This window comes from Camelus dromedarius, chromosome 19 (assembly GCF_036321535.1).
Source record: "Camelus dromedarius isolate mCamDro1 chromosome 19, mCamDro1.pat, whole genome shotgun sequence".
NCBI classification, from domain to species: Eukaryota; Metazoa; Chordata; class Mammalia; order Artiodactyla; family Camelidae; genus Camelus; species Camelus dromedarius.
This window is the reverse complement of record NC_087454.1, coordinates 14,056,907-14,078,701: the sequence shown is the minus strand read 5'-3', so window position 1 is coordinate 14,078,701 and position 21,795 is coordinate 14,056,907. Positions and strand designations below refer to the sequence as shown.

The following is a 21,795-nucleotide window of genomic DNA, read 5'->3' as shown; positions in this document are numbered from 1 at the left end:
AAGTAAGGGGTGGTTCTTGCCCTCAAGAAGCTTGCTCTGAGGGGCAACACACTTACCCCTTAATCCAGACCCTGCGTGGAGATACATTTTCGCACCTTCTCCACAGCGCAAAGTTTTCCCTTGGCTTCTTTCTCTTGAGCTCCCTCAGCGGCAGGAAGCCTAGCTACTCACTGAATGTAGGTATCTCTCCTCCACCCCTGGCCTTTCTCCCCAGTTCACAGAAGGGCACTGAGCCCAGCCAGCAACCTCTGCCTCAAATCTCTGCAAGACGGAAGAGCCCCTTAGCAAAGTCTGTCCCCAGCCCCATGCATTTGCTAGGACAGATTTCTCCTCTCAACACTGTATTTATTACTGGGGCGTGAAACACAGATCTGCAGATGCCTTTTCCACTTGCCTGCTGTTCAGAGCCTGCTCAATAATTTAGCACGTTCTCTCTTAAGGACACGTGGTTCTGCTGGCTGTTGCCTAAGATGGTGCAGGGATGAGTTCCGAGGTGCCCGGATCCCTCCACCCTCTCTCTTGCCTCCCTTGCGGTCGGCTCTGGCAAGCATCGGTTTGCAGCTGCACAAGCAGCAGCTCCTTAGCTCTTGGGCAACCACAAGCATTACTGCTGCTTCCCAGATACGGTACTATTCTGGTTCCCCAGTAGATTATCACAGCAAACTGATGGTTACTTAAGAAAAGAAGAAGAAAAAAAAAAAAAAAAAAAAGGAAAGAAAAGAAAAGAAAGAAAAGCTGTCACAATAGGAGACCAAACACTGGCAACAGATAAAACAAAAGGAGGCACTGAGCTCTTTAATTAAGGTTCACAAAGGCATGTGAATCCTGGCTCGTAGCCTGCTGCGCCTCTGCCTGATTAGCCACGATGCATCTGCTCCACTTCCTGGTATCCATCTGTACTGCGAGGGAGAAATGTATTCGGGTCACCCCAATACCCAGTAAGACGGCTCGAAGGCATCAGCTGCGGACAGGCTAATGGTTTTGCACGTTGACAGAGGGTTTCCTGCGCTTCTTGCTCTGTCGACGTGCGAGATCACATCACCTTACACACACCTGAAATTAGCCCATATCCACGCACACAGCCCCAGCGGAACGCCGACTGCCAGGAAACCCGGAGAGTGTTAGGATGACTCATTCCTCCGCTGTTGTGTTTAAAGCTGGAAATATCCCTCAATCACACCCTTTACAGAAACTCCACCTATCTGTTCTGCCATGCAATTTCTTCTTGAACAGATTCAAAGGAGCAGGAGATCTGGGGTCTTTCTGCACAGTACAGTGGAAGGGGCTTCCCATCTCAGTGTGCCCTGCAGGTGTGTCTGTGTGTACAAGGATTCATTCTCACCAAGGCAAGGGCAACCAGGACCTAAACGGCCACTAGTCAGAGCTGTTTGTGCAGAATACGCTGTGCAATGGAAAGTACGTTGGCCCCATGCGATTTGTTTCCCCAGTGACCTTATTTGCCTCATTTATAAAAATGCGTTAGCACTACGTGGATCTTAAAATCCTTCACTAATGTGCCACTCTGTGATTCAGTGCCCTCGATCCCATCAACTCAGGTTCATAGAATTTGAAACAGCTGAGCTGACCCCGTACCCAGACTCAGACATCTGAGACTTGAATATTTTCCTAAAACTGACAAAATCCAAATACAGCCTAGAGTTGAGTTCACAGTAATGTATCAGTGGTTTCTTAGGTTTTCCAGATGTACCATAATAATGTAAGATGTCAACATTAATGGAACTGGGTGAGGGGAATATGGGGACCCACTGCATCATCTTTGCAGCTTTTCTCCATATCTAGAATTACTCCAAAATGAAGCGTTTAAAAAAATTTCGTATGTATTTTTCTCACTTGGGTGTAAATAAAAGCAACACTTAGTTGAAACAGGCTATTACAATAGAACATCTTGTCAGCCCTCTGATTTCAGAAAAGGCAAGTCACAGAGAAACATGGGTTAAAATGTTGTTGTCGGTATGAACTTAATGCCCCTGCCTTTAGATCATCCTGTCACTTCTTCAACACTTTGTACGCCCTCTATGGTTGCAGGGAGGACCTCGGCCTTTGAAGAATTCCACATTCTTGGAACATTCCAGATCGTATGCCTTGAACTGTGAGTAGAGTAATTGGTATAAAAACACTAGGGAAGAGATAAGCTACAGGAGGGGTTTCCCTTAGAAAGCGACCAAAACGGGTATGGAAGTGAAAAGCTTTATAAATGCCGAGAGCTTGTTGGCAGGCGCGGACTAAGCATTGCTGAGTCACTGTAACTCGAGTTCCTTCCCCTTGTTCGCACTGGCGTATCAATGAGGGTTAAATGTGGTGCAATCATCATTAGTCTAGCTCTTTCTTTTTCCCCACTTAAAACACCTTATTGAACTCATAGTGGAAGCCCCGAAAGGGATTTGGAAGTGGCCTGACCTATTCTCTTCCTGAGGCCCAGAGGCAGGTTTCAAATTAAACAAGGACACACAGGCGGAAATACTTTATAAATAAATCGCTGCAAAATTATAAAGGTATAATTACCACCGATATCATGACCAGCCACTTGGCCAAGATCACCCAGCTACATGGACCATGGAAGATTCTAAACTCCAAAGAGCCTGGTGGGATCTTTGCAATTTAATTATGGACAGTCCTGAATCCCACATGAGGAAGTGTTTAATAAATAATCAACTGACTGCAATGTGAACTCTTTAATCCCAAGCCAGCAGAGAGGCTCGCTTTCCTCTTCAGAAGGAGCAAAGCCCGAAGAGAGAGCATTTGTTTACCAATCTGAAAAGGGAGCAGAGAAAAGCCTGCCTTGATTCCTGGGGGAGAAAAATACAACTGTTCTAAGCTGTTGTGTTACATCAGTTTAGAAGTAACTTCTCTGAATTAAGAGAAAATTGAGTTGGGGAAAACGCTTCCTTTTGGAGATTTAACTCCCAGCTGGGCATTTATGTGCTGCTACACCTCGCAAGTACACAGGCGGTGCCCCACTGCACCTGCCAACACCACCAGCCAGGACAGGGTGGGAGTCACGCTCCTCCCAGCCTCCCCCAACCCCTCATCCTCCTGATCTCCCCGCAACCCACGCCGGCTCCTTTAGCAACAGGTGGGCATAAACCCATCAAGTTCCGTGATGACCATCAACGAAACCCACAGCAGTGAATCAGGAATGAAGGAGAACATTTCAGTTCATATTTAAAATGTTAAATCTGGTACTTGTAATTCCCCTGATTTAGCTTTTTTAATTAAAAAATTCAAGCTTTATTCAACATTTGCATATTCATGCCTCTGTAATGTGCGCTGATTGCATTAAAGGTGGAGAGAAGGCATGGCCGTGCAGCACAAATACAGTCACTCATCAAGGGCACTGTCTATGTGTGCAGAGATAAATATTTCCAAACAAATTAACATACACCCCAGCACAGGTGCTCCAGCCTCACGGCTCCCTCCAGCTTTTTCAACCCCACTTTTCCTTCCATCCGGTTTCACCAGCCAGACCATCAGTTTTAAAAATGTATCATTTGGTGATTTGTAGGATTAGTGGGCCCCTTGGCCAAAGTCACTGATCAGTGACTCACTCTTCAGTGAGCAATAGTCAGGGAAGAAAACACTAAGCTGCACTTTTTACTATAAATTACTTCATAATTATAATTATAATATCACTTGTTATTATACATTTATTATCAACCAAGAGTGCAGCTTCCATAATTCAACGAAGACCTCTAATGCACAGTTCGTAGTCACAACAAGGGGCAGTCCCCACGCCTGAGCACTGACCACCCCTGACCAGGCAGAGCAGGCGCTGTTAACGGCCCACTAACAGCCACTGTCTTCTGACTTCTTGCTCACAGAATCATGACTTTGTGTGGAGCTACAGTGTGCCCAGCTCTTAAAAGTAGGTCATGTTTTGCCTAAGCCAGCAGTTGGCAAACTACCCCTGGGCCAAGTCCAGCCCACCACCTAGTTTTGTAAATAAAATGTGATTGGAACACAGATCAGCCCACTCATTTATGCGTCGTCTGGGGCTGCTCCACTCCAAGGACAGATCCGAGTAGCTGCACAGAGAACACAAGGCCTCCAAAGCCTCAAGAATTCCACACCTGGCCCTTCTCAGAAGACATTTGCCCAACTCTGGTCCAAGCCATCTCCAGCCAATTTCCCAGCTTCCCTTGCAGCTAAGAAGGTGTTGGATTGTATACAGTAGACGAGGAAGAAGACGTGACCAAGAGCTACTTGTGGGTAACTGAAGAGATGACAGACACATTGACTGAAGTAAGAGCCTTGGATCAGATTTGGGGAGAGGAGTGCAGGGAGGAACAGGTACATTCAGAACATCTGAATATACGATTTAAGGTAGTCTGGGGGAGTCAAGTAAATACTTCAACACCCAACTACAGAACTCAGAAAAGAGTCTAGACTGAAGAATCCTAAGGTCAACTGCTTTGTTAACTTTAATTCAAATAGACTCTTCTTGGATCTTATCCCTGCAAACCATTATCTCTACTTAAATCCTCTTGACCACTGCCTCCTCCTTAAAACTAACTTAGCTCCAACGGCACTAGCCTTCCCTGGTTCTCTCCCACTGCTCCTTCTATCCTTTTGGCCCGCCCACATTTTGTCCTTTACTCTGAACTGGGGCATTCCTTTAGGGCTTATCATCAAGCTTTTTTGCCTCCCTTAATATTCTCTCCTTAAACATTCTCATCAGCCTCACAGCTTTCAAGCAAGAGACTCCCAAATTGACATTTGTAGCCTAGTCTTTTCTCTACATCCTGACCCATTGTTACCCATTGCATATCCCCAAATGGGTGCTGTGTTGTCAACGCAAACTCTACGTACATAAATTTTTATTGATCTTACCCCAGCTAGGTGAAAAATGCTGGTTATGGAGTTGGAATTACTTGTTTTGAGTCCTGGCTTTGAGTCCCATGGTGTGAGGTTAGCAAATTCCCTCATTTCTTAGTGGCTCAATCTCATTTCCATGTACCTCAAGAGAGGTACAAAGTCCCATTCATGGTTGCAGACGAGAAGAAAGTACTGATTTGGAACAGATGGTGAGGGGAAACCTAGTAATACTGAGAAGATCATATTTGAGCTTGAAAAGTGTGGGGAACTTCAGGCATCTGTACACCCTCCTTTCATGGGGACCCTGGGATTTCAATTTGAGTATATGCATGGGTGGGGTATACTCTGACTTCAGGCTCCTGGATGCGGAGGAGGCCAGATCTGAACACCATTTTTCCTTTGGTCTCCGGTCCCAGCTTTGTTTCATACTTGCTCAGTTCCAGCCTGGGTCCAACCTCTGCTCTGGCATCTGTGGCCTGTGCTAGTTGCTGTTTATCCAACTCGTTTTGTCCTCTGGCCCTTCCTGAAGCCTGGCCATCCATGTGAGCTCACATGTGACCTCCGGTTTCCACCTGCTATTCTTAGACTTGAATCTCTCTGATTTAAACCACAACAACCAACTATAAATGAGCTTTACAAAGAGGCAGACGCTTAGAGTGGGTTTACATCAAGTCGGTCAGAGAACACAGGCAAAACATTGGGAACAAGTTTCAGGGGGTGTTCCCTGAGGCAGTGGCCAGAGAGCCACACCCTGCCCCTTCCTGGCTGTGGTGTAGCTCCCCGCTGGTCACCCTGAGATGCCCAGCTGAAGATGTCGTGGAAAACTGAGCCTCTTTTGCCCCGTTACTGTTTCTTATATGACACTGTTTATTCAGTGTTTGCTGAAAGATCAGCCTTTCCATGTGTCCTGAGATGCACCCTTTATCGAAGAAAGCATTTGCTGATTTCCTAAGCGCTCAAAGGTCAGATGCAGAACGCTTTCTTCATCTTCCCTTTAAAGTCTTTTCAGGGGGCTGTCTCTCAGAGACATACAGTGTGGTCTATTTAGTCCTACTCCTCAAGAACTCGAGAAAGCAAGCTGGATCCGGGAAAAGCAAAACAAAAACAAAAACATTTCCAAGCCAGTGTGGCTCCAGGAAACAAAGTAAAGACGGAATTCCTAGTCGCTGTGTTTGCTGTGGGACTAGAGCTGCCTGGCAAGATGGAGTTAAACACAGAAGCCAAGCTCCTGTGCAACAGTCTAGGGGCAGAGTCCTTCCTTTGTAGTGATGACGAGATAGTTCTGCCGGTGAGTGCAAGGCCACAGGCCTGGCATGTGAACAGGAAGTGGGGCCAACCCTAAATGCAATCAAACTGGGAATAAAGGAGGATTCACATAAAAATTGACAGCCTAGTTCACAGAGCTCGTGTGTGGCTCAGCCGCCTAGAGGCCGCTGCCACATCTCCGCCCTGGACAGGAGATGAGAGAAATCGCCTTGCTGGCGACTGGCTGAGGAGGTGGTGAGAAGCGGGTCTGTCCACACTTTGTCGTGCCTGTGACACTGGGAAGGTGAGAGGGGCTGGTGAGAAGGGTGACAGGCTGATGACTTTCTTTGGAAACAGTCTGGAAAGGCTGCCAGGAATCCAGGAAGCTGAATGTTCTGATTCAAAAGCTCGACTCTCTGAGCTTTATAACCACAGCCATATGATTTTTAAATAACTATTTCAGAGAGGACACTGGATCCAGTCCTGCCTCTGCTAACTGGTTGTCTAACCTTGACAAACTGCATCACTCCTCCAGGACCACGTGTTTATTTTCTGCTTAAAGAGAGGATGCGAGGGTTGGAGAGGTGTTTGGAAGATTAGGGAGAGGGTGGCAGAGAGGGATAAGATTGGGTTCCTGGGTCCAGACTGGGGGGCCTAAGCCCCGGAGAACAGAGAAAGTTAGAACAGGACTAAGCAGACACTGCTCCCAGGAGGTGGTCAGCTTATCAGCCATCATCCCGGCGGAAATATTTCCATCAGCAAGGGTTGAATATTAACTTTCCAAAAGAGAAGTCCAAGTCCTGAGCACCAGAATTTGTGAATGTGATCTATTTGGAGGAAAGATCTTTGCGGATGTAATTAAGGATCTCAAAATCAGATCATCCTGGGGGTGCGGGGGAGGGGGGAGTTATAGCTCAGTGGTAGAGCATATGCTTCGCACGCACCAGGTCCTGGGTTCAATCCCCAGTAGCTCCATGTAAATAAACAAACAAACAAATACATACATACATACCTAATTACCTCCCCTGCCTCCAAAACACAATCAAGTCAAAATCACATCATCCTGGATTTGGAGTGGTCCCTAAATCCAACAAGTGTTCTTATAAGAAAAAGGTGGTGGTGGCAGAATGGGGGGGCGGTTTGAGAGACTCAGACATACAGGGGAGAAGGCCATGTGGCGACCCAAGGCAGAGATGGGATTCCGCAGCCCCAAGTTAAAGAACACCCGGAGCCACCAGAAGCTGGAGGAGGCTGGGCATGCATTGCTAGAGACTTCAGGAGGAGTGCGGCCCTGCCAATGCCTTCATTTCAGGCTCCTGGCCACCAGGACTGAGACTGTTCTAAGCCACACAATTTGAACTAATTTGTTACAGAATCCCTGGGAAACTAATATAACATCCTTGTGAACAGAACAGTCAAGCACAAGCCTCCCTTTAAAAAGACTTCCTTGAAAAAAGAACCCTCCTACACTGTCAGTGGGAGTGTAGACTGGTGCAGCCACTGTGGAGGACAGGATAGATGGTCCTTAAACAACTAAAAACAGAGTTACTGTATGATCCAGTAGTCCCACTCCTGAGCATTTATCCAGAGAAAAACATAATTCAAAAAGATACATGCACCCCAATATTCACAGCAGCACTATTTACAATATTCAAGCCATGGAAACAACCCAAATGTCCATCAACAGATGACTGGATAAGGAAGATATGAGAGAGATAGAGACAGAGAGAGATAGAGAGAGAGAGATAGGTATATAGATATATATAGATATAGATACACACACTGTGGAATACTACTCAACCATAAAAAAGAATAAAACAATGCCATTTGCCGCAACATGGATGGACCTGGAGATCATCATTCTAAGTGAAGTAAGCCAGAAAGAGAAAGAAAAATGCCATATATCATTCATATGTGGAACCAAAAAAAAAAAAAAAAAGACACAAATGAACTTATCTATAAAACAGAAACAGACTCACAGACATAGACAACAAACTTATGGTTACTAGGGGTTAAAGAGGGTAGGAAGGGAAAAATTGGGAATTCAAAAATTGCACCTCTTAGTGAGTGATGGAAATGTTAGCTATCTTGATTGTGGTGGTGGTTTCATGGGTGTAGACATCTATCAGATTAATCAAATTGCACATCTGAAATATGTGAGTTTACTGTACAAGAACCATACCACAATAAAGGTGTTTAAAAAATAAATAACACTTTAAAAAATAAAATAAGAATAAAAAGACTTCCTTCCTCCTTCCTTGGGGTCTTGAGGCTGCTCATTTAAGCCAGATTCAAGCCCCAATTTAAAGATGGGCAAGGGGGTAAGAGCACGTCTAACTCTGTCAAAACCATGTGATTCTCATAAGAGACCCTGTTGCTTTAGTTTAGCCCCAAGACGGCACCATGTCAGAGGTGTCTGAAGCTGTTTGGCAATGGTGCCGGGAGGAGACAGCTTTTCCACAAGCCCTTCCTATGAGATAAGAGATAGGTGAACATCACAGGAAAGGCAGATAAGGAGCTAAGAGGGGTAGGAAATTAAACCCATTTCTAAGGAAGCAACAGTGTAGGGTGAACACCGGTGGCCCCTCTTCCCACACCCTCCTCACCCCTCCAAAAAAGAAGTGTCATTTCTCTGAATGGGGAGGCTGTGGCACTCGTGGGTCAGGTCCTTCTGGTTCTGGAGTGGGAAGGAAGTGGGAAGCCTCGGTCCCCCCCCTCACCGAGTCCTCCTCACAGACTGATGGCGATGCCAGGGAGCCGTCCTCTTCCAGGTCCCTGTGGTTCTCAGGGCGCAGGGTCTGGCTTCTAGAAGCCGCTTAGGAACCCACAGTTCTGTCCTCCACTTTCTACTTCTCTGCCTTGGTTCATCTGGTGGCTGTGACTTTCTGTGCATCTTTGAGATGCAGCCCTGGCTCTTTGAGAGGTAGGAACCAGTCTCCATCTTTGAGACTTCGGGAGCAAGAAGTCCACTTGGGGTCTGGGTTTTGGTTCAGGACATGGAGGGCACATTGCCCACTGTTTTCTAGGAAAGGCGGGCTTTGGGTAATGAAGCTGGTAACTCTGTTCCTTATTTGACCATTAGTGTTTGTTTACAATCATTTAAAAACTGGGGTAGGTGAGGGTCACGTGGTAGATACTCCATACATTCCAGCAAGATCACTCATCTACTGAAGCCCTGCCTGCCAGGTGCCAGGCACTCAGCTGATCCACTTTTTCGGATTCATGTTCTTTTTTCCTCAATGCAAATCGCTTTCTGGGACCATTTTCCCATGAACTAAAGGGACCCTTCCATCCTCTTTCTCAAGCAGAGAGCTCAAATTAACCTCCTCCATGAATTCTCCAGAAATAACTTCAAGTCCACAGATAACACAGCTCTACTTTGAATTTCTTTATATTTATAAATTTTATGCAATGTGTTTATTCTCAACATGTTTAAATATCCTGATTATTTCCTTCATATTCACCATCTCACTCCAAATCTGTTAAAGTTAGTTACACATTGAAGAATGGTATTTTTTCCAATATCTCTCCTATCCCTATGAACACTCCCACATCCTAGGTTATCTGACAGAGTTTCAATTTTGTGTAATTTTATTCATTGATTCAGCAAATCCTCCACTGGAATCCTACCACAGGCAGGCATGAGAGAGATAAAGATAAATAAAACACAGTCCCAGCCCTTGGAGATTTCAAATTCCACTGAGAGAGAAATTTCAATAGGAAGTATTGTCATAGACTTTGTTTATATTTACCTTACTTTGTGAACAGAGTCATGAAAACAGAAGACAGAACAACTTACTCTGCCTGAGAGTCAAGAGGGTCTTAAAGAAAGGGGATGTAAAAAAAGGTTCTGAAGGAAGAATAGGAATACACTGTACAGATTAAGAGGGAAAGGTATTCTAAACAGAAGACGTAGTATATGCAAAGGCACAGAGTCATCAGTGGTCCAAGCATGGCAAGAAAACAATGAAAATCTCCAAGGAGCTGGAATGAGTTGCCATGGAGACGCTGGCAAGAGATGAGGTTGGCAAGGCACTTGGCAGCATGTAGTGAAAACTCTGTACGCCAAGTTAAGGTGTTTAGATATTATCTGGTCAGCAACTGGCAGCCAACAGAAATCCCTAAAATCATCTTTAGCTTTAAGATTTTTGTAAAATAGCAATTAGAAAAAATTTCTAGTTTGAAAATTACTATTAGGATGTACACAATGCTCAGGATATTGCTGGACACACAGAAGGCACTAAGTAAGTTCCTACTGAATATGAATTCAGGGAGAGTCAGAAGGGAGGAACCACGGAAAGAGATGCTGAGGCCATATTGATCACTTTTCCAAGTCCTAGCTGCCATTGGTCATTCCCCCAAAGACAGGATGCTCCACAAGGATGCAGACAAAAGTCTTTTTTTCTCAAAACAAAACTAAAAAATCAACTCCGTGCTTATACGATTGAGCACGTCTGCTCTGGTCCTTCTAGCTCTCACTTTGTAGTGAAGAGACGGCATAAACCACATTCACACGCTCAGTTCAGACTCAGTGAGGGCCTATCATGACTCCCCAGTTTGACCATGGCTGACGAAATGACTGTCCCACATTTAGAAATAAATGTGTAGGTGGAGTCGTCAGATAAAAATATTTTGGAAAATTAAGCACAGATGGTTGAGCATTTCTGTAACACTTTAAGATTTTTTTCCCTTTCTCCTTTTCCCTCCTCCTCTTTCTTTAAATACTGCAATTAAAGGAAACCCTTAAAGGGAGACCTGGTTTCAAATCCCAGCTCTGTTGCTTACCAACTGTGTGCCCTTGGTCAAGTCACTTTGCTTTTCCAAGTCACTCCTCCCTTTTATAGAAAAACAATCGAGTAAAATGGGCTATTGAAAGCATTAGATATGTCCACGTGCAGAAAGGGGCCTAGAACAGCATCTGGTAGGAAACAGGTGCTTAACACACGGTATTATCATTTTAACAAACTCATGTTGTTACTCAATCTCTAAAACCTCTGGATGAATTCCAAGGAGGACCAATGTACATGTAGTGTGTGTCAGGGTGATATTTTGGGGGAATTATCCAGGAAACTCCCTCCTAATGTTTGGTTCCACCTTGACTCAGAGTCAGATTTATGTTCTCAAGTTCACAACTTCCTTTCATAGTAATTATCAGTGAATCTCCAGCCTTATCTCTTTCATTTTTGCTGTAGATGAAACAGCATCTGTTTCCCAAAGGTGACTTTAGCTTAACCTGTCCCTAAAGCCAGCTTTTGAGCCAATGGTCGAGCTCTGGAAACGCTTTAAAATCATTTTAAAGTCATGAATAAGGCCTCTGATATAATACATTCTGCCATAGGTGAAACCCAGCTCAGGCACACATGAAACAATGTTAAATTATTAATTTTGATTCATTATAAATGAGTGGAAAAAATCTCATATTTGTTCTGATCTCCATTTAAAATCAAAGCAGACGGTTGTGAGCACAACACACTCTCACCCTTCTGGAATCAGCAAGATAGTATGACCGCAGAGAAGGACTCACTGAAAACAAAGTCCCCAGCAAGAGTTTGAACAGCTCACAGGCCAGCCCCAAGAAAATTCATTAAATCCAGAAAGTCTGCTCCCTCCCTCTACCCACAGCACCCTCATACCCCTTTGCCCACAAATAAAAGGTACAAATCTCACCGAGTTGTTGAGAGGGCCCTCGCGCAGAGAAGGGATGGAAGACGTAAAAAAGCCCAGGGGTGGAGACGTCCTTCCCGAATCTACATGTTGGTGAGCAGTGTTTTACAAGCCTGTAGAGATTAGATTATTTTGAAAAGTGTCCTCTCTGTGGTCTGTCTCCAGGCCCAAGTGACACGGCCTCCAGAAGTCCAGTTGTTAAGGACAGGAAAGGCAGCCGACGGCAGCTTCCAGCCCAGCGGCACCCATAAGCTTTCTGTTGAGAAGGAAGCTGCCTTAATATAGCGCTTCTCGGTCGCGGCTGCACATTGGAATCACCTGCGGAGCACTTAAAAACTATTGACGGCTATGAGGCTGCGGCCTGGGGCCCTTCACCATAGTGCTTGCACCTGGACAAATGAGCAACAGAAGAGGAGCAAGGGACTAAAAGTAACTACGTACAGGTGCAGTTGGGGCAAATTATGAGCAACCAGATACAAAAAGACCAAAAGCCCAACTTCTGAGGTGTCGGGAGCAAAAGCAGGGGACGCGCATGATCCCTGCACGCAGCACCCACCCATCCAGCATGCCCCATCCATCCACCCCCAGCCTCCCCCACTTAAGTGACCAGCTCGCCCCCACCCAGGGAGCAAGCATGGGAACCTGTTACTTGTTTTCGCTCCGTCGTGCCGCAGCACGAGTCCCAGTAAAGCCTTGCCTGAGTTTCTCCTCCAGCCTCTTACCAGTGTCTGTTGATTAAGGAATCCAGAACCCTGGTTGGTAATAGCTGGGGCTCACTGACAGCACAGTGGTTCCCCAGTGTTGTCACATATTAGAATCACCTGGGGAGCTTGTAGGACTCCTAACGCCAAGCTTTGCTCCAGACCAATTATATTATTTTCTCTGGAGGTGATAACAAGTTTTCTGTAGTTCTTAAAACGTCTCAGGGGACTCCAATGTACAGCTGAGGCTGAGAACCAATGTGAGATGTGAATGGTATGTGGTGTAACCTGGCTGTAGGATTTTTAAAGTTTCCTGGGAGATTCCCATGGCCAGAGACCTGCCCTGCTGGAAGCCCTGAGCGGTAGGATCAGACAAGGACGGAGATGGTAGAGGTGAAGGACACACTCACGTGAAGGGGTACTGAACACGGTGTAACTGGACAGCATAAAAATGAGCGAGAAGTGTCTGCGCTCAGGCCTGTATCGCAGAGCTGGGCACTCAGGCAGGAGGAATGAGCCCAGGGTGGGGGAGGAACATCTGCTGGCTTTGTCCCATGGAGGCCCCTGACCACCAAGAAATTCAGGAGTGGAATGGGTGTTACTGGATTGCTGCCCACTCATTCAGAGGTGCTGCTCTTTCCTAATCAGAAAGAAAATGACTTTCACCCATGTGTTTTCACTTGTAAACTCACATCGGGGGCTCGGGAGTAGAGTGAAGAACTCAGAGGGGCTGACACACTTCTCTGCAAGATGCTTCTTTCCCTGTGTTCAAACATTAGAATGAGGCTACAGGAAATGAAACAAGCAATCTCATGGAAAGTGATCAGGTCCCTAAATGCAGGCTGGGGTGAGTAGCTGGTGAGGAAGGAAGACTGAGGCCTTGGCTGAGGGAAAAGGCTCAGTCTGGGAGCAAGTACGCCCTTGACTTTGTAAAGTCATTTTGTCTTTTTAACTGAATCCTGGAAGCCTCAAGTCCAGAGCGTTCTTTAAGTAACGCTAAGTAGAATTTATTAACATTTTTTATTTTTCATTTTTTTAAATGGTAACCTTCTATGGATGGCAAGTGACGTAGGTTTTCCATTTGTAATAAACATTGTCTTTTAAAATAGACACATTTAAGTCTCCAAAGTGATTGACTGAAAGAAAACTATTAAGTAAGCAATTCTGCTGATGGTACTCGGCTGTGACAAAAGTCCTGAGGTCTGAGAAACTTCATGATGGAACAAAGCCTTTCTGTTTGTTAAGGACAGCTAATGTTTAATTGGCATTTCCACTGGATAGGCCACTGAACAGAGCATTTTTCACGTCTGATCCATCACAGCCCTGCAAGGTAGCTGTTATGAGCCCTGTTTGACAGAGAAGGAGATTCAGTCTTGAGGTTAAATTTCGCTATGAAAGATCACATAGTTAGAGAAGCCAGGACCGGAAGGCAGGTGTGACACCCAAAGCTCCGAGCTTTATAACGCACTACTTGTCCTTCCTTGCAGGGTCGGGGCTGCCCCACCTGATTTTCAAGAAGAGGATCTCCACGAAGACCTGTCGGAGGACAACCGAAAAGGGCACACGCCCTGTGTCCTCCCCCAGGTTAGCGCTCAGAAGGTGTCCGTATTTCTGTCTCCTCTTTTAGTTCGTACAAGAGCCGGGCCCGTCTTCGTTATTTTCATTCCTAGTCTGAGCACTTCTTCCTCCCCCAAACCCTACTTCTGCTCCATCATTAGGAAAACACCCGTCTTCCACAGTCTAGTGCTGTAACAAGTTTTGCTGGAAGGAGGCAGCGCCCGCTGACCTCGGTGCGAATTAAAACATATCAAAGGGGCTGAGTTTTAAAGTTGTCGGACCTCCGTTTCCACGAGGAGGAACTCGTTCTTTCACTCATAGCCCAGCAAGAGCTCAGCAGCCTGAAATCACTTTGACAGTGTCAGTTGCTCTATGCATACCACGGGGAATTTTAATTCCAGCCTGTGAAATTGAAATTGCTTCTCAAGGAGAAGTGAGGAATCCTGGATAATGGCTGCAGCCAAGCTCCATGTCAGAGTTGCCAGTTGCTGCCACACCAGATATTACTTGCTGTTATTCAAAAATCACTCCAGCTTTCCATATTGGAAGTTGAACTGCAGAGTGAGAGTAAATTAACAGAAACTGTCAGCTGTTCAGAACAGCACAGACAGCAGTGTGACAGAGGTGAGTGACCTCCCATCAAAAAAGGTAACTTTTTCCCTTTTCCTGGTTAAGATAAAGAGTTTCACAAACAAATTTCATTACTTAAGGTATGCAGCTAAATGATGTCACTATTAAGCAAAAAATTATCTGGTCCATGGCATGATAGGATTAAAGCTGCCAATTTCTATCCACTCCTTCCTGGAAAGAGCAGGGGGGCAGGGGAGGGGGAAGTAGCCCCAAAGAGTAATTAAAATAATGAAGAAAGCAAGTCCATGTCAGGTTGATGTTTGCAATGGATTAAAATTACCTGCTATCAAAGTTAAACTGTCTGAGAAATTGCTTCCTGGCTATGTTTGGAATAAAGAGAATTTGGAGCTACCACATCTGATTACAAAACATTTAGAGACAGAGAAAATTAGCAAAGGGAAAACTTGTTACCTGCCACCTTCTGAAGATAGGGGATGTTCTGAGAAGAACTGAGTCATTCTAAAATTAATTTTTTTTTTTTTTCCTACAGAGGGTCGGAAAGAAAAGAGAAGGGACTAAATACAATTGCTTAGGAAAATAGATGTAGTCTACGGAATGACTTTATTTTTTAGACATTAGATAAAATTCAGATGTGGGCTTTACTATTCCTCACTTGATGATTTTTTAGGGCAAATTTTAGGCATTAGATTTCCCTCTTCCGATGAAAGGAAACTTGCCCTTAGAAGGTCCTTCCTCCTGGGATAGCTTCTGTTAAAGACAGGTATCACCCACTCCGTCTCCTCTCCACTAGTCCTCTACCCCAGTCTCCTCAAACTCTACCCACCTCTCTGCTTCCCCTCATCTTTCAGCAGTCTGGTTTATACCCCTTGCTTGCCCCACAATCTCATGACACCCGCCCTTGCCTCTTTCAGTGGACTTGGCATTCTTTAGAAAGCCTTCAGGGACCTCCCCAGCCCAGGTTAGATGTCCCTCCTACGCTCGGATGATTCCCTGTACTTTCTACCTTGAGTAGCTGGAATACAGTTGCCCCTCGGCGTCACAAAGGTAGGGGCGGTGTCTGTCCTGTTCATTTCTTTTATCCCAATGCCAAGTGCGGTGCTTGACACATAGGAAATACTCACAAAACATCTGCCAAGTTGTCCTTCCCTTTCGGAAAGTCTTCGTCCAGGAGGGGTTTTGTTCCTCCCAGTGCCCTCACCTGACCTTGAGCACCTCCTGTGTTCATGGTCTCAGTACCTCTGCTTGTGCCCTGCCCACCCTCTTGTCTGACGCATACTGATGGACGCTGCAGGCCCCACATGCTCTAGCTTGGGAGCAGTGAAGCAAACTGGAAGAGCAGGACTCCAGGACCCGATTGCCTGGGTTATCATCCTGGCTCTGCCACTTACCAGCTAATGACCTTGGACCAGCCACCTCTCTGTGCCTCAGTTTCCTCATCTAGAATAATTATTCAGGGTGGCTGTGAGGGTGAGATAAGCTAATACCTGTAAAGTGCTTGGGAAAGTGCCTGGCTCTGTGTAAATGGTAGCTGTGATGATGATGATGATGATGATGATGATTTACTTCTGCTACTACTGCCTCAGGCATTATAGGTATTTTGGCTACTGCTTCCATTTGCTTCGACTCTTACGGCAATCCAACCAACCCTGGTGCATGATTTCTAAAACCAATAATGGCAAAGTACAATGACTTCAGCTTCCTCCAAAGCAGTGACCCAGGGCCCTTCTCCTTGTTTCTGGTCCACTCCAGGTCCTCCTGCCGTTTCCATTGCTGGAATTTAGCATCAACTTCCTGTTGCTGCTCCAACAACGGAACAGAGCCTCGGGGGTGTCTCCTAGCTCCAGTCACAAAGGCCTCAAATCTTAACCCCAGCCACTAAGTGTTGAGAAATTTTCACTGTGACAGAGGATGAATTAGGGTGTTTCATCTTTTAAAGTTGTCTATAATGGAAGGCAACGTTCATGGTCACAGAATTAGGGAATGAGAAACCAAGCCCTGAGCCCTGAAACATTGGGTCTTCCTGGGCCCACAGGGCTGTCAGTGACTCTAGTGGGCGCTCTACGACCTGCGTGCACTGGACAATCAGAGGCTGCTGCAGCCAATCTGGCCCAACCAAAGGCACCAAACGTGGTGGACAGTACATGGGGCCCTTGGGTCAGTTTGAGAAGGGAAGTGTGAACGTCCATGCTGCTCTGGGTATGGGGAGGGCAGAGATTGCAGATTCCAGAGCCCTTCAAGAAGAGTGGTCACTGTCTTACCAAGCATAGCACAGTTGCAGCAAAGACTGGATGAGCTCAGGAGTCTAAGGAATATGAACTTTAAAACTCTACTCAGGTTTCTTTTGGGAACTCACCTTTGGATAACCCCATTCCAGTGGAGAGACAAAAGTCAATGTGGGTCAGTTCAGCACAGTGTCCCCCACTGCCTTCTTTCTGGGGCTGGGACTAAGAACTCAGGGGATGGAGACAGTTGCAGGGGACACCTCTGGCCCAAGCTGGCATCGGGCTGCACAGGCCGTCTTAGCCATGAGGGGATACGTTCAGATACACTCAGTTATGATACAGCTCTGGACACAGGTAAGTCCCAGTCCCAAAGCATCTCAACACCAAAAAGACCACTTGGGCTCCCTGCTCAGAAATGCTCCAGACTAGAGGAGTGGATCTTAGGCAAGTCACTGAACTCTTCCTCACCTGTTTCACCACCTGTAAGGTGAGGCGGTCCATCTCTAAGGTTTCTAGGAGCCCTTCATGCTCTTCCCTTAGGCGGATGATCTTCAGGGTTCACCACCCCAGCTTTTCAAGCAAGACCAAGTCCTAGGGGAGGTGGAGAGACACACACATCATCAAGTGCTGAGAAAGAGCAGTCCTCCTGTGTGACTCAAATTTCCAACATTACCGGAGGGAAGTTTAAACTCCCTGACACATCGCAGAGAACCAGAGGCTGTTTAGGACTGATTACCAGAAGGCAGCCGGTGGTGACTTCCCAGGGGTCTCTCCTTGTGCCTTCAGTGTTGGGTTGCCACAAGTTTTGCTTTCAATATTAACTGGCGTTGCTGCAGCTCTCAGATAGACAGCTTCACTTTGCCACAGAGCATGAGGGAAACCTGGTGTTAATTTGCTTCCCTCCCACCCCCCCCCCACTTTCCTTTTGATTTGTGTCTTAAGGCATTAAAAATATTCTCCAACCTGAAATACCTGAAATGCAACATTTTTAGCTAGTGAATTTTCCTGTAATTTCTATAATTCTGATTGCTCAAGGCAAGCTGGTTTGGTAAGATTAGATTTATTTTTAGACTGGGATCCAACTAACTTGTGCTTTTTGTAAGACTGCTTTGGAACTTTCAACCTTTCTAACCTCAAAAATCTTAGAGGACGCTGTGTAAAGAGGGAAAAAGAGAAGGGATCTTAATTGGAGGCTTGAGAATCTTACCCTGTGTGGATGGGGTTAGAGATCTTACACTTAGGAGATACATAGGAGAATGAAAACTATTGGAAAATCAGAGAAAAAATAGATATAAAAATAGGAAAGGTGAGAAGCGGTCAAGGGCAGACCTTTCAGAGGCATGTGGGTCATTCTTTTCGATGACACAAAATCCAACCCATCTTGAATGCGTGTCCATGTAAAACATTTAAAAGCGGATTTCAGAAGCCCCTTGCTTTCTCTAGATGGGACCCAGACTCTATAAACCCCAACACTTGGTTCATTTTCTGTTTGGCTTCTGATTTTACTCTTGGATAGGGAGTGAAATGAGACGTGATGTTGACTATTCACCGTTGTTTCCTGCGTGAGAGATTATGGTCTAATCAAGTTTACTTCCTCAGGCCCAAAACACGGAGTCGACACCAAATTGTAGCCCAGTTTTTCCAGTCCTGTAGAGATGACAAGTGTTGACACCTCCATGGGCCAATAATCAGGAATTCAGAGTTTCCCTGTGAAGTTTGGAATTGAGGATAGTGGACTGTGAGGATGCAAGGGCAGCAGAAGCCTTTCCTTTGTATCTCAAATGAGACCAAGCAAAGCTGCGAAATCACAGTGGCTGAAAAACCAAAAAAACAGAGAAACAAAAAAGCAGGAGCGTCTGCTGTCTAAGATCCCGGCCCGAGATAGTTCTCCCGGGTGGCCTTTTGGTTAAGTATATTCAGATCCATTTACCGAGAATAGAGCCTGTGAGTTCTTAACTGAACAGCTGTCTTCATAGAATTTGAGATACAGAAGATCAAACCCAGAAAGCTGGAGTCACTCATTTGAATCACAGTAGATAAGCCGAGAAGGTAGCAGGTGCTGGAGGGACAGAGGGTTGCTAGGTCCCCAGAAGCCCTTGAGTGTGGGAGTGCCAAAGCGAGGATTAAGGATCACATATGCTGAGCTACAAAGACAGGAGCTTGATTCTTACCGAGGCACTTTCTTAATTGAAATAATGATGGGACCCACACATCCAGTTCCACTATATGTTACAGCAACAACTATGAAACAAATAGACCCCCAAATCTGCAATACTGCTGTCAGTAATAGCAATGATAAGAACCATCACCAACCGGCTAAGCTGATGCTTGCTAATGGTTCTCTTGGAAGTGGACAGAGGTAAAAGACTCAAAACCGAGGACAGACATTTAACTCTCCCTAAGCCTGGCTTCACAGTCCCTGAAAAGTGATCACGACACTGTACGTTTCCAAAAGTGTCAGTATAGGATCAGGGAAGGGGAGACTACTGGCCTGGATCATCAACAGGAGAAGCCATCCTCCAGGCAGGCACTGCGTGTCTTTCCGAACAGGACGCTCTTCAGAGTCTGCAATGTTTAGAAGCCTGTTTGGATGCCTACAGTGGCTCTTCTCTGACTATCAGATAAAGTCTAAATACCTTTGAATGAGATCAAAACTTATCTCAACCTGAGCTTATTTCTTAGTCTAATTTCCGGGCGCTCCTCTTGGATATCCTTCACTCTAGCTACACTACTTCACCATACACTTTTATACTGTAATGCGACTTTTATTTTGGTAAAATATGCATAACATAACATTGATCATTTTCACGATTTGTAAGTGTACGATTCAGTGGCACTAAATACATTTATAATACTTTGTAAGCATCACCATCATCTACATGTAAAACTTTCATTGTACCCAACAAAAACTCTGCACCCGTTAACAATAACTCCCACTTTCCTCCTGCCCTCAGCTCCTGGTAGCCTCTACTCTATTTTCTGTCTCTGTGAATTTATCTCCTCTAGGTACTTCAATACAAATGGTATCATACAATATTTGTCCTTCTGTGTCTGGCTTATTTCACTAAGCATAATGTTTTCAAGGGCCATCCATGCATATGTCAGAATTTCACTCCTTTTTATGGCTGAGTAATATTCCATTGTACACATGAACTACCTTTTGTTTATGTATTCATCCATCAATGTATATTTGGGTTGGTTCCCCCTTTTCACTGCTGTGAATAATACTGCTGTGAACATCAGTATGATGATGTCTTTTAGAGTCCCTGCTTTCAGTTCTTTCAGATGTATAATTAGGAGTAGAATTGCTTGGTCATGGGGTAGTTCTAGGTTTCAGTTTTGAAGAACTGCCAAACTATTTTCCACAGTGGCTGAACCATTTTACATTTCCACCAATAATATATGAGGTTTCCAACTATCCACCTCCCTGTCAACATTTGTTATTTTTTTATTTGTTTTTTTTTTTTTTTTTTTAGTTGCAAAGTAACGATGTTGAATATCTTTTCATGTGCTTATTGGCCAAGTGTGTAACTTTTTTGGAAAAATGTCTCCTCAAACCTTTTAAATATTCAGTTGGATTGTTTGCTTTTTAATTGTTGAGTTACAGAAGTTCTTTATAAAATCTGAATTTTAATCTCTGGTCAGAGATATGATCTGTAAATATTTTCTCCCATTCTGTCTTTTTGCTTTCTCAATAGTCTCTTGATGCACACAAGTTCTTTTTTTTTTTAAACATTTTTTATTGATTTATAATCATTTTACAATATTGTGTCAAATTCCAGTGTAGAGCACAATTTTTCAGTTATACACGAACATATATATATTCATTGTCACATTTTTTTCTCTGTGAGCAACCATAAGATCTTGTGCATATTTCCCTGTACTATACAGTATAATCTTGTTTATCTATTCTACAATTTTGAAATCCCAGTCTATCCCTTCCCACTCTCTGCCCCCTTGGCAACCACAAGTTTGTATTCTATCTCTATGATCTACTTCTATTTTGTATTTATGCTTTGTTTGTTTGTTTTCTTTTTTAGATTCCACATATGAGCGATCTCATATGGTATTTTTCTTTCTCTTTCTGGCTTACTTCACTTAGAATGACTTTCTCCAGGAGCATCCATGTTGCTGCAAATGGCGTTATGTTGTTGGTTTTTATGGCTGAGTAGTATTCCATTGTATAAATATACCACCTTTTCTTTATCCAGTCGTCTGTTGATGGTCATTTAGGCTGTTTCCATGTCTTGGCTATTGTAAATAGTCCTGCTATGAACATTGGGGTGCAGGTGTCATCCTGAAGTAGGGTTCCTTCTAGATATATGCCCAGGAGCGGGATTCCTGGGTCATATGGTAAGTCTATTCCTAGTCTTTTGAGGAATCTCCATACTGTTTTCCACAGTGGCTGCAACAAACTGCATTCCCGCCAGCACTGTAGGAGGGTTCCCTTTTCTCCACAGCCTCTCCAGCATTTATCATTTGTGGATTTTTGAATGATGGCCATTCTGACTGGTGTGAGGTGATACCTCATTGCAGTTTTGATTTGCATTTCTCTGATAATTAGTGATATTGAGCATTTTTTTCATGTGCCCCAAGTTCTTAATTGTGATAAAGTCTAAAATTTTTCTTTTGTTGACTGTACTTTCAGGGTCACATCTATGAAACTGTTGCCAACTGCAATGCCATGAAGATTTCCCCCAATGTTTTGTTCTCTTGTAAGAGTTTTATAATTTTAACTCAAGTTTACTTTGGTCTTTTATCCATTCTGAGTTAATTTTCATATGTGGATATGTAGTTTTCCCAACACCATTTGTTGAAAAGACTGTCCTGTCTCTACTGAATGATCTTGGCACCCTTATCAAAAATCAATTGGTCATTTATGTGAAGAATTTTTTTCTGAGATCTCTATTCTATCCTATTCTATTGATCTATATGTCTATTCTTACACTAGTACCATATTGTTTCAAGTGCTGTAGCCACGT

At 44.6% G+C, this 21,795-nt stretch overlaps 1 long non-coding RNA gene and 1 other non-coding gene across 2 annotated transcripts in view; one reads left to right on the top strand and one right to left on the bottom strand.

Annotated features, from left to right (window-relative positions):
- The window catches only part of LOC135318579 (uncharacterized), a 65,673-nt gene extending 48,225 nt beyond the window's left edge, over positions 1-17,448 (bottom strand). The window contains exons 1-2 of the long non-coding RNA XR_010376744.1: positions 17,282-17,448; positions 11,746-11,855 (exon numbers count right to left, since the gene is read on the bottom strand). This is a non-coding gene — a long non-coding RNA (uncharacterized LOC135318579). The remainder of the gene's footprint in view (positions 1-11,745; positions 11,856-17,281) is intronic.
- On the top strand, positions 6,982-7,053 carry TRNAA-CGC (transfer RNA alanine (anticodon CGC)). Its single transcript has one exon. It is a non-coding gene; the product is annotated as a tRNA-Ala (tRNA).
- Positions 17,449-21,795: the final 4,347 nt, after the last annotated feature.